Source organism: Phycodurus eques, chromosome 9, assembly GCF_024500275.1.
Source record: "Phycodurus eques isolate BA_2022a chromosome 9, UOR_Pequ_1.1, whole genome shotgun sequence".
Lineage (NCBI taxonomy): Eukaryota > Metazoa > Chordata > Actinopteri > Syngnathiformes > Syngnathidae > Phycodurus > Phycodurus eques.
In genome coordinates, this window is record NC_084533.1 from 12,444,594 (window position 1) to 12,459,370 (window position 14,777).

Here is a 14,777-nt window from a genome sequence, read left to right on the forward strand (position 1 = left end):
GATAGAGACGTTTTCTTGTTAACCAGTTTCATACAATAAAAATGTTGATTTTTAAATGTATTATCTTTAAAAATGAAGTCTGCCATCTGCCTCACAGTTCTGAGGACCCGGGTTCAAATCCGGCCTCGCCTGTGTGGAGTTGCATGTTCTCCCCGTGCCTGTGTGGGTTTTCTCCGGGTATTCCAGTTTCCTCCTACATCCCAAAAACATGCATTGTAGGAGGATTGAAGACTCTAAATTGCCCGTAGGTGTGAGTGTGAATGGTTGTTTGTTTCTATGTGCCCTGCGTTTGGCTGGCGACCAGTACAGGGTGTACCCCCCATCTCTCCCAGTGTCAGCTGGGATAGGCTCCAGCGGGCCCATGACCCGAGTGAGGATAAGTGGTACGGAAAATGGATGGATGGATTAATTTAATGACTTTAATATCATCTTAAATTGTGGAAAAGTGAAATTGTTTTTTTCTGTTTGTTTGCCTTTTTTTCTTAGAAGCACCACAGCAAACTACAGCCACCATTAACTCATTCACTGCCGGCCTTCCCAGGTAACATGGATATTTGACTTCTAAAGCCGTCAATGGCAGTGAATGTGTTAATTTAACAAAATACAAGCTTTATATTTAACATTAATTTTATATACAGGTACATCTCAATATTAATATCATAAAAAGTTATTTCCTGTTCAGTTCAACAAGTGAAATTCATATACATTAATTAATCACAGGAAAATACTTTGCAGAAGGTCAATTCGTACCGAACATCTACATTTAAAACTTTTTTGATTATGTAATATTCAAATTTCTTTACAATGGAATTGGGGTTTTCCAGATGTACACTGCGTTCCAAATTATTACGCAAATAATATTTTTCTTCGATTTTCCTAAATAGTCGACATGATTTTGAAGTTATCAACAGAGCATAATTGGAGCATTTCTGAACAAACCTCCCAATGATAACAGTATTTTTGGGGGGAAAATAAAAAAACTTAAAATGCACTGTTCCAAAATTATTATGCACAGCAGAGTTTAAAGACATTTTATAGAGTTTAAAGAACTGAAATAGTCTTAATTTTTATTTAATTTAATTTGCAACTTTGGAAAGGTCATTTACTGAAATCAAAAGCTAATTCAATCAAATGTTTTGAAAATTTGTTGTGTGTAATAATTTGGAACAGTGCATTTCAAAGACACAGTAAACTAATTTTCATTAAAAAAATTCTAATTACATTAAATACGTTTGAAGGTAAGTGCTGAAAACATGCAGAGACAGAACAACGTAGTACAGAATTGCTGAGATATAGCATTACAGTAAGCAGTTTTTCACCCCGTCAATTGGCTGGACTTCTGGGGGGCGGGGCTAAAACAGATGCACGATGACGCAACCAGGAAACAGCAGGAGTCGGCCCGCCCCACTGTTTAAGTATTTAGGGCCCTCATTTTAGCTATGGCGATTCAGCATAATTTTGGCATCTATCGGTACAGCGTGCAGTCTGCCATTTCATAACCTGAAATATATATATATATATGAATATATATATATATATATATATATATATATATATGTATGGTTATTTGGGCAGCCGAGTTCTTTCTGTGTGCATGGTGCGTAGCGCTGCAGCGGCAATCGGGACTGTTTTGGCTGCTCCACGCCAGGTGTGTCAAATTTACAAGTCATTTTTTTGGGGATCAGTTTAATAGGTCTTCTTTTTATTTGTCAAAAATATCGATACGAGGAGGTTTGTTCAAAAACATTCCAATTAGGCTGTAACAGTTGACGAATTCAAAATTATGCTGACTGTCATTTGCGTCGACTATTTCGGAAAAGCAGAGAAAAATATCATTTGCATAATCATTTGGGAGGCAGTGTATTAATCTTCAGGTATTTGCTGCATAATACAATTGGAATCGTGTCAGTTCCAGAACTGCCCCACCGTGCATTGTGCCATTGAATATCTGGTCCACAAGGTGGCGGTGCAGAGTTTTACAACGCCTCTGCCAGGTTCCCTTCCAAAGAAGACTCCATAACCACTCAGCTAAAGTTAGATTGATTCGTTTTTTGGTTTTTTCCCCTTGGAGCTGACGTTTTATTGTTCATAAATAAATTTAGAACACACGTTTTTATGCACAATAACTAGCCTGTCTTTTTGGAGTGTCACACCAGGTCTCTAAAGTCCCACACTGGCATATTTTTTTTTTTGTCGGCGCATATTCCCATCATTTGTGTAAAAGCTTAAACTTGAGTATCAAGCAAGGGTTAGAGTTTCATGGAGGTTCAGCGTTTCAAAGTACGGTTTCAAGTTCGGGTTTCTACCATTGTTTCAAGCCAGGTTTAGGGTTTTAAACAAGGTTTAAGGTTTCAAATTAGGGCTTCGTGGCCAGTGTTAGGGTTTCAAGTCGGGGTGTGAGATTGTGTGTATGTGTTTGTGTTGACCCTAGAAGGGGGAGTAAGCACCTTCCTTCACTCGCCCTTTTTCCTTCCTTCTTTCCTTATCCTTTTCATCCTTTCTTCCGTCTCTATTCTTCCTTCTATCACTCCATCCAATTTCAAAAGTGTTCCGTCTAAAAGTAAAAGTATGTAAAGTTGTAGACCGCACACATTTGAAGTGAACATACTTTTGTCTCACGCTGTATACAAAAGGGCAGCTCAGTGAAGTAGCGGTTAGCACGTCTACCTCACAATTCTGAAATTTTGGGTCGGAATTCCTTCTCAAAAGGAACCTTCATGTTCGCCCCGTGCTTGCATGGGTTACAACTAGTACAGGTGTGTGCAGTGTTGACTATTGCACATTTATGTACACATCACACATTTAATGTTGCTCAATTTGCATAAAAACAGATGGTATGGTCGAATGGGCCACTGAATGGATTATTAACTGTCCATTTAGCAACTGTGTGCATTCTTTTAAAGCAGATGAATAGGGTCTGAAAACATCTTACTGCGAGCAGCCGAGATAGTGAATACGTAAAACCAATCAATGTTGGGGTTCAGGACGCTTCCATATAGAGCAGAGAGTCACTGAATGATATTTAGAGGTCCACGCCCTGATCAACCTCATCTTGGACTGTTCAAAGTGCAACAGAACAAATATAACATGGCATTTACTTTAACTGTTCCTCTCCTATGTGATGTTCCAGGAAAAAAAAATGTCAAACAACCTTATGACCTTTACCTTTCCTCAACTTTTGACCTTGTCACTTTTCAGAGCTGGTGCGCCACTCACGCAGAGATGTCGTTATCTCCAAAAGCTCTCATCATTCTGGCCTTTCTCCACTTCCTGTATGTCTGCATAATTGTTTGTAGCTATGATGACAGACCCCTTGGTGACACGGAAACCCCAAATAATAAAGGTGGATGGGCTTGAAGTGGTGTATCTCATGGGATTTATCAGGGGAAGCTTCTAGGGGCAACACACAGGTCACATCTCTTTGTGCTGCTCAGTGGTGGCAATTGAGCAATAACGGTAATAGGATTGTGTGTGTGTGTGTGTGTGGTTTCAAGAAGGAGTGCACTGGCCTTTGATTCTGTTGCCTGTGTTGTTGGGGAATGGAGGCGATATCGGGATGATTTTGTGGCGTTTTCACTGTCAGTAGCGGTTTCTGGCATATGTATTATGTGCAGCCGTGCTGTGTTGGTTGTGCTGAATTGATGTGTTTATGTGAATATTGCTTTTATGACAAAGTATCTGACTTCGATCTAATAATCAAAAGTGCTAGTACATTTTATTTTCCTAGCATTCATGACTTGACTCAAAAGACAGATTTAAGTAGTAAGTAATCCATAATATATACATGCTGATAGATTTTGTACCGAATCTAACTAAATCACAAGAAAAAAGTTCCTTTTTCCCCTGAAATTGTCTTCTCAATTAAAACGTCCATCCATCCATTTTCCATACCGCCTATCTTCACGAGGGTCGCAGCTGTGCTGGAGCCTATACCAGCTGACTCTGGACGAGAGGTGGGGTACACCCTGAGCTGGTCGCCAGCCAATCGCAGGGCACATAAACAAACAACCAGAAAGAATTGACTTTTAACTTACATTTCAGAGCACTGATACATGTTGGATTACAAGATTCCTCAATTTGAGTTAAACCATTGAATTATCCTCATGTGATACATAGAATGAACTTTAAAGAGGATTTTCTTTTAAACCAGAAATATTTTAACACATTGGCTAAGAACATTTAATCTCAAATGATCCATTATTCATCCTCGTAAAGAAGGATTTTTAAAAAAAAAATTTTGTAACCAGTTTTAGCATCTGACGTACTTTACGATGCAGCTTTATTTGCATCATGAAGCATCTATTTATGGCTTGCTCAGCCATTTTAAACAAGTGTCTATTTCTGAGGTTCCTTTTGTTGTCAGCATGGATGATTGGAGAGACAGACAGACAGATGCTCACAATGGGAGGATGAGGAACAGCACACTCTGGAGATCTGTGGGATTCATCTGTGGGTAGGACATGTTTCTGCCATGCTAAATCAGATTAGGTTGCCATTATTTAACAGCCTCTCCCTGCACAGTGTATGCATGCATGTAGTTATGACACATCCTTCGTCATGGGTCCATGCTCACATCATTGTTCATTATGATATGATCACTTGATTAATTTTACACTTCTAATATTAGTAGTGTGTTTTTTACTCATCGGAGCATCACAGTTATTATATCACGAGGCAAAGTTACCATGGGAACAATTTATTTGACTGAGAGCACTATGAAGCAAAACCCTAGCAACCAACCTGCCTCTATGTGAGGCAAGAGCCACACATACGTCACCGCTATTTTGTAAGTACGCAGCCCTCGCACCAGAGTAACAGATGTTCTGTTCTGGGTTTCCCTTTAAGCTGAGACGTTTGGAAAGTGTTCAGATTTTTGGCAGGAGAAGAAATAGTGGCAAAGAAAAAATGAAAAAAAAGAAGAAAATTATGCGCTAGAAAGTATATCATCAGTAAATGTATATCGTTACGTATGTGAATAATAGAAAAGTAATAAATGCCCCAAAAAAGGCTTTTAAATGGTGAGTTTGCAGTTTCCAAACTGCTAGCAAGATTTGACTGTAGCTCTACCGTCAATCCCCACCTCCGCTCGCTCACGTCTCTGCCCAAAGAAACACCCCCCGCTCACTAAACTGGCTGCCTCAGAGTGCACCTCGGTAGGCCGCTAGCGTGCAACGTTACCATGCAGAGCATGCCAAAAGTATTGCTAAATAAGAAATCTCATCAGTTTGATGTTGTATTTTTTTGGAATGTGCAATCAATTAAAAAAATACAAGAGGGGTGATCAACTAGCACTACTGCCCCGTACAACACTCATATCTAATGTGTCGTTGTTCTAGGTATATAATTATTTACTTTCCTCATCTTGGTTACAGCTTGTGCTGTGCTTTGTAGGTTGTTGTCTTCTTTTCTCACTCCCCTGTAGAAACCATTTTCTGTTCGACTGGTCGACTCTGATTCTTCTGATATCCATTAAAATACTAAGAAACCACAGCGGCAGCCTCAAAAGCAAAACCGTTCCGGCATAGATCCTCCTTTCTGCTTGACCTATCAGCTGAACAAAAAAGAGGGCTGTTCAAGGGCTGTCCAATTCTTTATTTTGAACTTAGTTGATAACCACAGCGAAATAATTCATCAAATGAACTATAATAGTCTGCTTCCAAGGGTCTGCGGTGTCTCTCAGCGAGGCGCTGTGTATGGCATCTTCAGTAAATTGGAGCGCATGAGAAATAATCATCTCTTTCGGTCATGCTTCCTGTTTCTACAGTATTGGATTGGCTATTCTTGTTGCGCCATGCCCAGTTGTCAAATAACAATTTAAATTAAATTAGGGGCATTACATGGGGCCAGAGCGGGTTAGGTTTTTCCAACGATGATTTTAATAAGCTTCTACTATCAGGTCATAAGACAGTTTTAACATATATGACAAAAAGTGTTTATTTTGAAAACTGCAGACTCTCCCTTTAATTTAATATTATATTTAACATATAAGTTAATCTAATATAACAGAGGTTTCAGGAACACTCATGGTTTAGAAGGAGCTAATGCGAAAGAAGAGCGTAGAAAACAAACATCGCACTGGCTGAATGATGGAAAAAAAATGCTGATGATTTATTCAGGAATTCTTTGGAGTTCTCCTCCAGGGGTTTCTTTGAAAAGTGGTGTTTGATGTTGCTTTGCATTTACTGTGTGTGTGGGTGTTAGAACAAGGATGTGCAGCTGAAGGTTGTTGGAAGGGACCCACGGACTGATATGGAGGAGGTGTGATAGCGAGGGAGAACAGAGAGAAAGGCTGGCTGGAAGTAAGAGGAATTGTGGGAGATCTCAGTAAGGGTACCTCCTCCATACCGATGAGCCCACGTAAGGCAACAAGTATACAGAAGAAAAGTTATAAAATAACATAATGCTGGAGAATACGCAAATGAAGGTGGAAGGAAAATGTATTAATTACGGCTAATACTCTAAATTGCCCGTAGGTGGGAATGTGAGTGCGAATGATTGTTTGTTTGTATGTGCCCTGCGATTGGCTGGCAACCAGTTCAGGGTGTAGCCCGCCTCCTGCCCGATGATAGCTGGGATAGGCTCCAGCACTCCCGCGACCCTTGTGAGGAGAAGCGGCTCATAAAATGGATGGATGGATGGATGTGTTTGTGACAATTAGTATTTCTGTCCTCTTTTGTGTCCCAGATGCAGTGTACATTCTGTGTGAGTCAAACGGAATGTACCACCTTCGCCCTTCAAGTCTGGACACACCTTGTTTGCTTGCCGAGTGTGCGTGCGTGGATGTGGTCTGCGTGTGCTTGTGTGTGTGTGCTTGTGTGCGTGTGTGTGTGCTTGTGTGTGTGTGTGTGTGATGGGCACACATTTGAACCAGGTCCAGTTTGCACAGAACACACGTCTCATTAGCCGTCTCTGGGTCGCCAATAGCATGAGGGGAACAGCTCATGTGGGGGTCGGCGGGTCAGCGTTGATATGGTTTGCACACGCGAGAATGACTGCTAACATCCCTTCATGCAAAGTGACTAATGCACCTTATGCCTGGTTCGTGTTTGTAGGCTGAGGTTGCGGCGCATGAGTGCATACAGTCTATTGTACCGGGTTAGCCTAGACCTGATTAAATGCAGTGCACAGGTTTTACCTCTGGCGTCTTTCTATTTATAAGCCCAGCGAAGCCGTAGCTCATATTTATTTATACAAGAGTACAGACAGTGAGAGCAGAACAGAGATGTGTGTACTGATGAGCTCACGGTAACTGTGGATTATTAAAACAGGGGAGCACATCAATGAGACCGGTGCACACTTTTTATTGACAGGGGTTTAACAGAAAATGGAGAAAAAATTCTGAGTTTGTTGTGTGAGTGTGTGTGTGTGTGTGTGTGTGTGTGTGTGCGTGTGTGCGTGCGTGCGTGCGCTGTTGTGTTGGTGGTGCTGCCAGGCTCCTATCGCCCTCTGAGAACAGACTGTTTGGGCTGCTTACATGGTAAATGGACAGGAACTATGCTGGCTGTTTTAGTTGTTGTTTTTTCGCAAAGCTAGCCCACATAGAAACTGCAGCTCCCAAATGCTCTTTCAGGAGAAAGCAATGGATTGAACAGAGAGAACTAAAGGCGACCATTTAGCCAATCAGTGGTCAGCTGTCAGGGAAAGTAAGGCCTTTTCCCGCTGGCTGAAACACTATCAAAACACTATCAAAACTAAATTGTTTTTTTGTCCAATCAGATTTCAGACTCTGTGTTGCCGTGTGCATTATCAAGGATTCTGATTCTTTAATTAATTTCATTTCAAATTGCCCTGACACCTGTGACCCTGAACAGGATAAGCGATGTTGAGAATGGATGGATGGATGGATGGATTGCCCTGACAGGGCGAGACAGCTGGGCCGCTGATGTCAGCATTTTTCTGTCCTCTGATTGGTCGGTCAGAGAAAGCCAAGTTTAACTTGCAAAATATATTGATAGAGATCTGCACAAATGAATATATTTCGCAATCAGCAATTCAGCATATTTGGTTATGATGAATTTTATTTCACTGTTGTATGTTTTTGTCTTGTTATTAGGGAAATATTGATTCTGAACTGCTCCAGATGATGTACGTGGCACAGTTGCATGCTGTAATATTGGGCTTTTGTTAAGTATTAATGGTTTATATAATTGTGATGTGATAGTGGTGATATTAAGTCGAGTAAGTCCCTACTAAAGGTCCAGGTACCAAATGCAAAATGTGTTTGAACAGCTGCCAATTAATAAGACGTCACACGTCACACACACTCAGTTACCGCTATCTTACTGTTTTTCATTTAATTGTGCTAAAGATATGGCCTTGAGGTGGTTTTCATACAAATGTACAGTTTACTGTAGTGTAATTTATAGCTGTCCCGATCCTATCATGTGATCAATTTCTTAATTTTTAAAGGTCATAAGGCGACCAAATAATCCCAGGGTACAAAGATTTTCCCAACTGGAACAGCAATAGCTTTGTTTTATAGTACACAATGTAACATGTTGGGCTTTTTAGTACTGGCATTTTAAGAGTGAGAGTAACAGAGTTGGCTTCAGGCAGCAGTCTGTGTATCTGCAGCCAGCCGCAGCGCTCTCTGGAGTGGAGGGCACCTCCCAAAAAGCGTCACGCTCCTGAGTGTGTTTTGGGGAAGACAGAAATGGGCACAAGCTTTTATGCTTGTCCGCAGCTCGTTAAGCTAAAAGAAAAAAAAAAAAAAAAAGTGAGATGTGGAAACATTTACATGCCTATGACAGACATGAATAATATTTTCAATTTGTTCTATTTGCAGAATGCACATGGCATGGGCCCCAAGAGAGTTTTTTTCCACAGGAGCGCTAAAATCTCTCCAACTTTCATTTGTCTGTAAATTTGTGCAAAAGTTGGGTCCATTTCAGTGGGGCGCTGTCTTCAATAAATACGCTAATTTGTGCATCAACAATGGCCAAGTTTGACTAGTTTGACAACCTTAAAGCAGAACTGTGACCCTAGGTGCAGGAAAGCACATACAATATGATGGCCATGAAAAAGGGGAAATTAGTTATTTACCAACTACTCCAAAATTTATTTTTATTGGAAATGACTGCTAGATTCATTTTCTTGAGCAGAAAATACATAAAATCGACTTGTTAGTGAAATATGGACCATTGAGATCTATACCTTCTTTAAAGTATGGTGCCTGAAGGCACATGAAGAAAAAATGTGTGTGTGAGTAAAAGTAACGCATGTCCATGCGAAACTATGAAAAAAAAAAACTGTCTTCAGTCCATGCATTTTCCAACACTCGTAGTGACATCATTGCTACATGGCCTAAAAATGCAAAACATTCAATCCATCCATCAATTTTCTTTATCTCATTAGGGTTGCTCCCGCAGCTGACTTTGAGCGAGAGGGAGATGCACCTTGGACTGCTCGCCGGCCAATCGCAGGGTATGCCAAAGATACCTGGCAGCGACATCAACCAATTAAAGGATGACAAGGTATACAGTATTAATGTTATATTGTATAAATATGAATATTAATAGTTATTTCAACAAGCTAACAGACAGAATTTATATGTAAGCGCAAATGATATACCTGGGCAGAAAACAAATATTTGAAGGCATTGGATGACAGTCTATGTGGTTATATGAGTCCGAGAAAACTGGTCATCAAACTGTCACAATTCATTCCCAGGAGCGAAACTTGTCAGGAAACAAAAATACTGTACATTCCTTTTTCCAAATGTGTTATCCACGGGTACAGTTGAGCGATGTGTGATGGCCTGCATTTAAATCTGATGCTTTGCTATTTTTTGCAGGCTGCTTCACTGTTGCTGTAGTCACAAAAGAGATCGTGGAAAGCAGAGATGAAGCCGGGTGAAGGTAATTCTAAGAAAAGCTGGAGGCATATTCCGTGTATATCTCAGTGGGACGGCTGATGATCACATACTCAGTTGCCTTCTTCTGCACGCCTCCAGGTACACACATGGACACACACTCTTGCGCTCTATAAAAATCATTGAGTAGAACTGCGGAAACCCGGGCTACAAATGAAAATATCAAAAGATTCACTGTGTAAATTGTTTGCAACCCCATCTGGCTTCTCGATAAGGAAGTGTTTTGTGGTGCACCATAAATATAGTGGTGCCTTGACATACGAGTTGAATATTTTCTGTGTCCATGCTCTTTAGTCAAAACACTCATCTCAAATCATCTTTCCCCATTGAAATGAATGAAAATGCCAATAATCCGTTCTTTCCTCCCCTGTCCCCTGGGATATTTATTATTATTTAGCGGATAATCTAGCGGACTTTCGTAAGGCAAAGCTGTGGTTGTTTTACATAGATTCTCTTTATTTTATGCTTAGTTTGACAATAAACCAACTAGAAGTGGCATTAAACAGCTTGAAACGTGTCTTTTTGATGAAATGTTCACCATTCGTTAAAGTGGTGCTTATTGTGAAGTGACTTCAATTGAGTTTACTTCCACCATCAAGTTTGCGCTCGCAAGTCAAAGCAAAAATTCAGCCGAATGACAGCTCGTACTGCATCTCAAAAAAATTCATGTCGGGTCACTCTTATCTCAAGGTACAACTGTATATAATAAAAAATCCACCTATCATATATTCCCTGAGCAACATCAAGCCTTCTGCTGGACGTATCCAAGCATAAATGGAAAAAGTAGACCATAAAATGAAGATGTAATTGGTGGAGTGTGGTGTGCTTTGTCGCTGCTGAAGCCCACATTCATCAGATACTCTTTAAATGTCCTCTCACGGTGAGAAGAAACGGGCTCATTCAAGCTTACAGCATAGCCGCATAGCATCAAATTATGGAACGTAATGCTTTCCATGTCTTCACCGCTGCGTCTTTATCTCCCACCCTCGCACGCGACTTGTCACTCTCTGCTTCGTCTCCTCCTCCTCGCTCCCCTGTCGTCTTCACTGAGATTTGCTTCCTATCAGGAAACCTGTCAGGCAGAACAAATGAGCTATCTTTTTCTATTTGCTTCTGAGATGAAAGGTGGGATATCCATTTGCTTCTTTCTACAAAGGAGGACGGTTTTAGAATCTCTCCATTTGCACTTTGAGTGTGGAAATTAAAAGAGATGACAAAAGAATGGGATAACACTGCAGAGTACAAATGGAACAATAGCTTGAGGGTGCTCACATTTTTGCAGTCTCTTCTCATGTACTGTATCACCACTGTACTTCACAAATGGGATTTAGATACTGCAGTTTTGTTACATTCCAAATGGTACATACCAGGTCATTCATCTTTTCATGATCACCTCACAGTTCCCATTTTCCAACTAGATTAACTGTAATGATAATGTAGAATTTATTTGGATCTGGCGCTTTTATTTTGGGAATCTCTCTCTCTTCCTTGTACCCTGTTTAGCAATGGTAATTATGTCTTGTACACTACCTGTATATTTGGCACACCGTAGAGAAGGGTGTTTTTAACAACCCTGCCAAACTTAAATGATGAAAAAAATAATACCACTACTATGACCTGGAAAATTGATGCTACTTTTGTTCAGCAACTTCCTTTTGCCTACACATCCCTACATGTTTGAGCCACCAGAGCCAGAGTCCAATTCTGAGCCAGAAGATACTGGCCTCCCTGAGAATCAACCTTATTCCGTTTAGTCTGCAGCAGAATGCAATTTTCTCCCCCTCACAGTTAGTCAAATGTATTAGTCGCCTATTAGCAAACGTTTTCCGCTTAAAGCAATAAACATGGCAAACATATTTTGTCACTTTATCACATAATTTCTATATAGTGGGGGAGGGGGGCTTTATGCAAATTGCCCAGCCATGTCACTGGGCAGCCCACAAAATCAGAAACACCGAAATGGTAAAATACACTTTAATGTTGTCTCCACAATTCAGTACTACATAGTTCTCAGTCTTTTCATGTGCATTCAGCAATTATGTTCAAACAGTCGTGCCAGATATGAGTGACCCGACTTACACGTTTTTCGAGATACGAGCTGCTGTTCGGACAATTTTTGCTTTGTCTTGCAAACACAAATTTTGAGATACGATTGCTGTATGGTGGCAACTCACTCGACTCACTTCACAACAAGCAGGAGTTTGGCACATAGTGAACAAACCCCTCAAAATAAGGCTCCAAGCTGTTTAAATTCACTCCTAGTTGAAGTTTATTGTCAAACTAAACACAAGACAAACAGAATTACACATTGCGTATTTAAAAAAGAACAAAAACACATAACTTCCTCATACGAAAGGCAGCTAGCTTAATGCTAACAAACAATGCAAAAGGTCGTTTATGAGCTAACGAATTGCATCGGTGTCTTGTTATCACCCTTTCTGCAATGAATATTTGAACACAAATGAGGCCTCTACACATGTAGACCGACAATATAACAATACTGACTGACAAATCTTCTTAACCCACTGCGAAAAATGAGAAATAATACTGCAGCTTTCTTAGGCATAGTAGTTGTAAAACTTGTTTGTGTCTGCATAACTATTATTCTGCACCCCCAGTGAGCATGTCACACACCCCGGAAGGAACCGCAATGAATTCATCATGAATTAAATAAAGCATAAACTGCTGAATTGTTTACATTCTATTTAATTAATTAATGTTCTTACTGTATGTTTGCATAAAGTACAATATTATAGAGTGCTACTTATCTGATTTAAAAACTGACTACAATAATTTTTGTTAGGTTTTGGGGGGAGCCTGGAACGGATTAATTCAATTTCAATGGATAAGGAGGATTTGAAATAAGTGTTTGAGTTACAAGCGTGATCACGGAACAAATGAAACAGTTTACAATGTCTTTAAAGCTTGTACCTGACGCAACCACGAGCACTCAAGAAATGTTGCTGCTTGGCAACAAAATAGTGGGACACATTTCAATTTTTTGGGGAAAAAATATTTTTCTTAAATATTGAGCACTCCAAGATGTTAAACTTGGATTTCATCACCTTTTTGAGTTCGTATGAATTAAGTTGTTGGTTGGTTATTATTTGGTATCGAACAGAAATAATATTGACTGACTTTCTGATTTTCATACCGTGAATCTGATGTACACTCTTAGTTGAAAATATACTGTAAATACACATACGGAATTATATATGAGATTAAATATTAATAATGAACATTTCAGGAAGTCAGCATGTAATAAATTTATTTTGTTTTCCCCCCTTACTCATAGCCGTCTGATGCTTCATCTCAGTCTGAAAAGAAATCCTGGTAATTGCTTTCCCTGTATCATAAGAAGCCTCATTAACGAAAGCCAACACCCCCGTCTCGCACACCCACACTATTCCCTGGGATCTTATTCTGACTGGGGAAATCAATTAGGAAGATTGCGGAGACTTCCTACCCTGCTCTGACGGCAGTTAAAGCTGAGCTGCGTAGTCATTGTTTGACCATTAAATCAAACTCCAGACAGGCAAGGAGGCAAGAAGTCAGCTCCTTCGTGGCCATAGAGTGGAGTGGACAAAGGATGAGAGAAAAGAGGAGGTGCATGGGAGGACAAAGAGATGGAGCTCATAAATAAAGTATTTAGTAATTTACCACCAGCAATAGAAAAGGTTAAACCAAAGAGGACACTTATGTAAAGGTCTTGACTGACTACATTTGTTTTGCTTTAAAGTAAACCATTCATTTTAAACAGCTTGAATTTCTGTTGAACAACCATCCATGGTGCCCAAAAAGTAATTTCAAGAGCTTTTCCCGAAGTGTGGATGATGAAGACGTGCCCAGCGCTTTTCTAGAGGGCTGTAATGTGATTTTGCTCATTTCTTTTCTTTTTTTTTTTTTTTGCGCAAAAGAAAAGCCCACGCAGGCCACTTTTCCCTCCCTCCTACATCCACACACTGCTGCTAGTCATTTCTCAACCATCCATTAACTGCACCAGCGCGAGGCCTGGAGGTTCAGAGGAAAAGGTTGTTGCTCTGTTAAAAGGATTTTCAGAGAGGCAGAATAACATTAAGAGAGGTACCAATGCATGGATCGTGGGCTAATGCAAAAAGAGAAATGAGTTCGTATTCAATAAAGAAGAAATGGAAGACAATACAGCAGTGGTGCCAAACGTGCTCCCTGCGGGCTAGAACCGGCCCATCGGTTAGTTCGGTTATACATACAGTCTTATTTTGAAACTGATTTTGGCACAAGCATTCTAGAACCAGAAGTGCTGTGATATGCACGAAGCTGAGAGAGAGAGAAAACATCTTAATGTGAAGCAATGCCTGTATGTGTAGCATATCATGTATTGTTTTTTAAGTAATTGCACATGTGCAGTTAAAACGATTTTGTGACGTTAACTCGGGCTTGGTTTTATTTAAGGCTGGTTTAAAACGGTTGGGGTACGTCAGAAAAATCATGCAAGTGACTCGCTGCGGCGACGACCCCTGACAGGGAAAAGCTGAAAGTCCCTTCTTTAGTGACATATAGTGTACAAGCTAATTTGATCCATGCTAATAGTTAGGAGAGGGGTTGCTAATTGTGCAGACTAATCCTAACTTCATATAAATTCATTGTTTGTGTTTTCAGCTTTTTATGGCAAGCTGCTGGGTGACTATTAAATAGGCAGATAATGTAACTTTCTATTTTGCACTTACTGTGGATATGCGTGTCCTAAATAGACAGCTACTACATTTATTTTGTCTTTATTTTTTTCACTCTGTCAATGTGCCTGTATTCATCTACAAGGCAGATAACTGCACTTTCATTCTGAAAAGTTCCCACCTTATTTTGTAAGGTGTGATGAGTTAGTGGCGCTTTTCAAGATTTCCAAATGAATATGGAAATTGTCCATTTA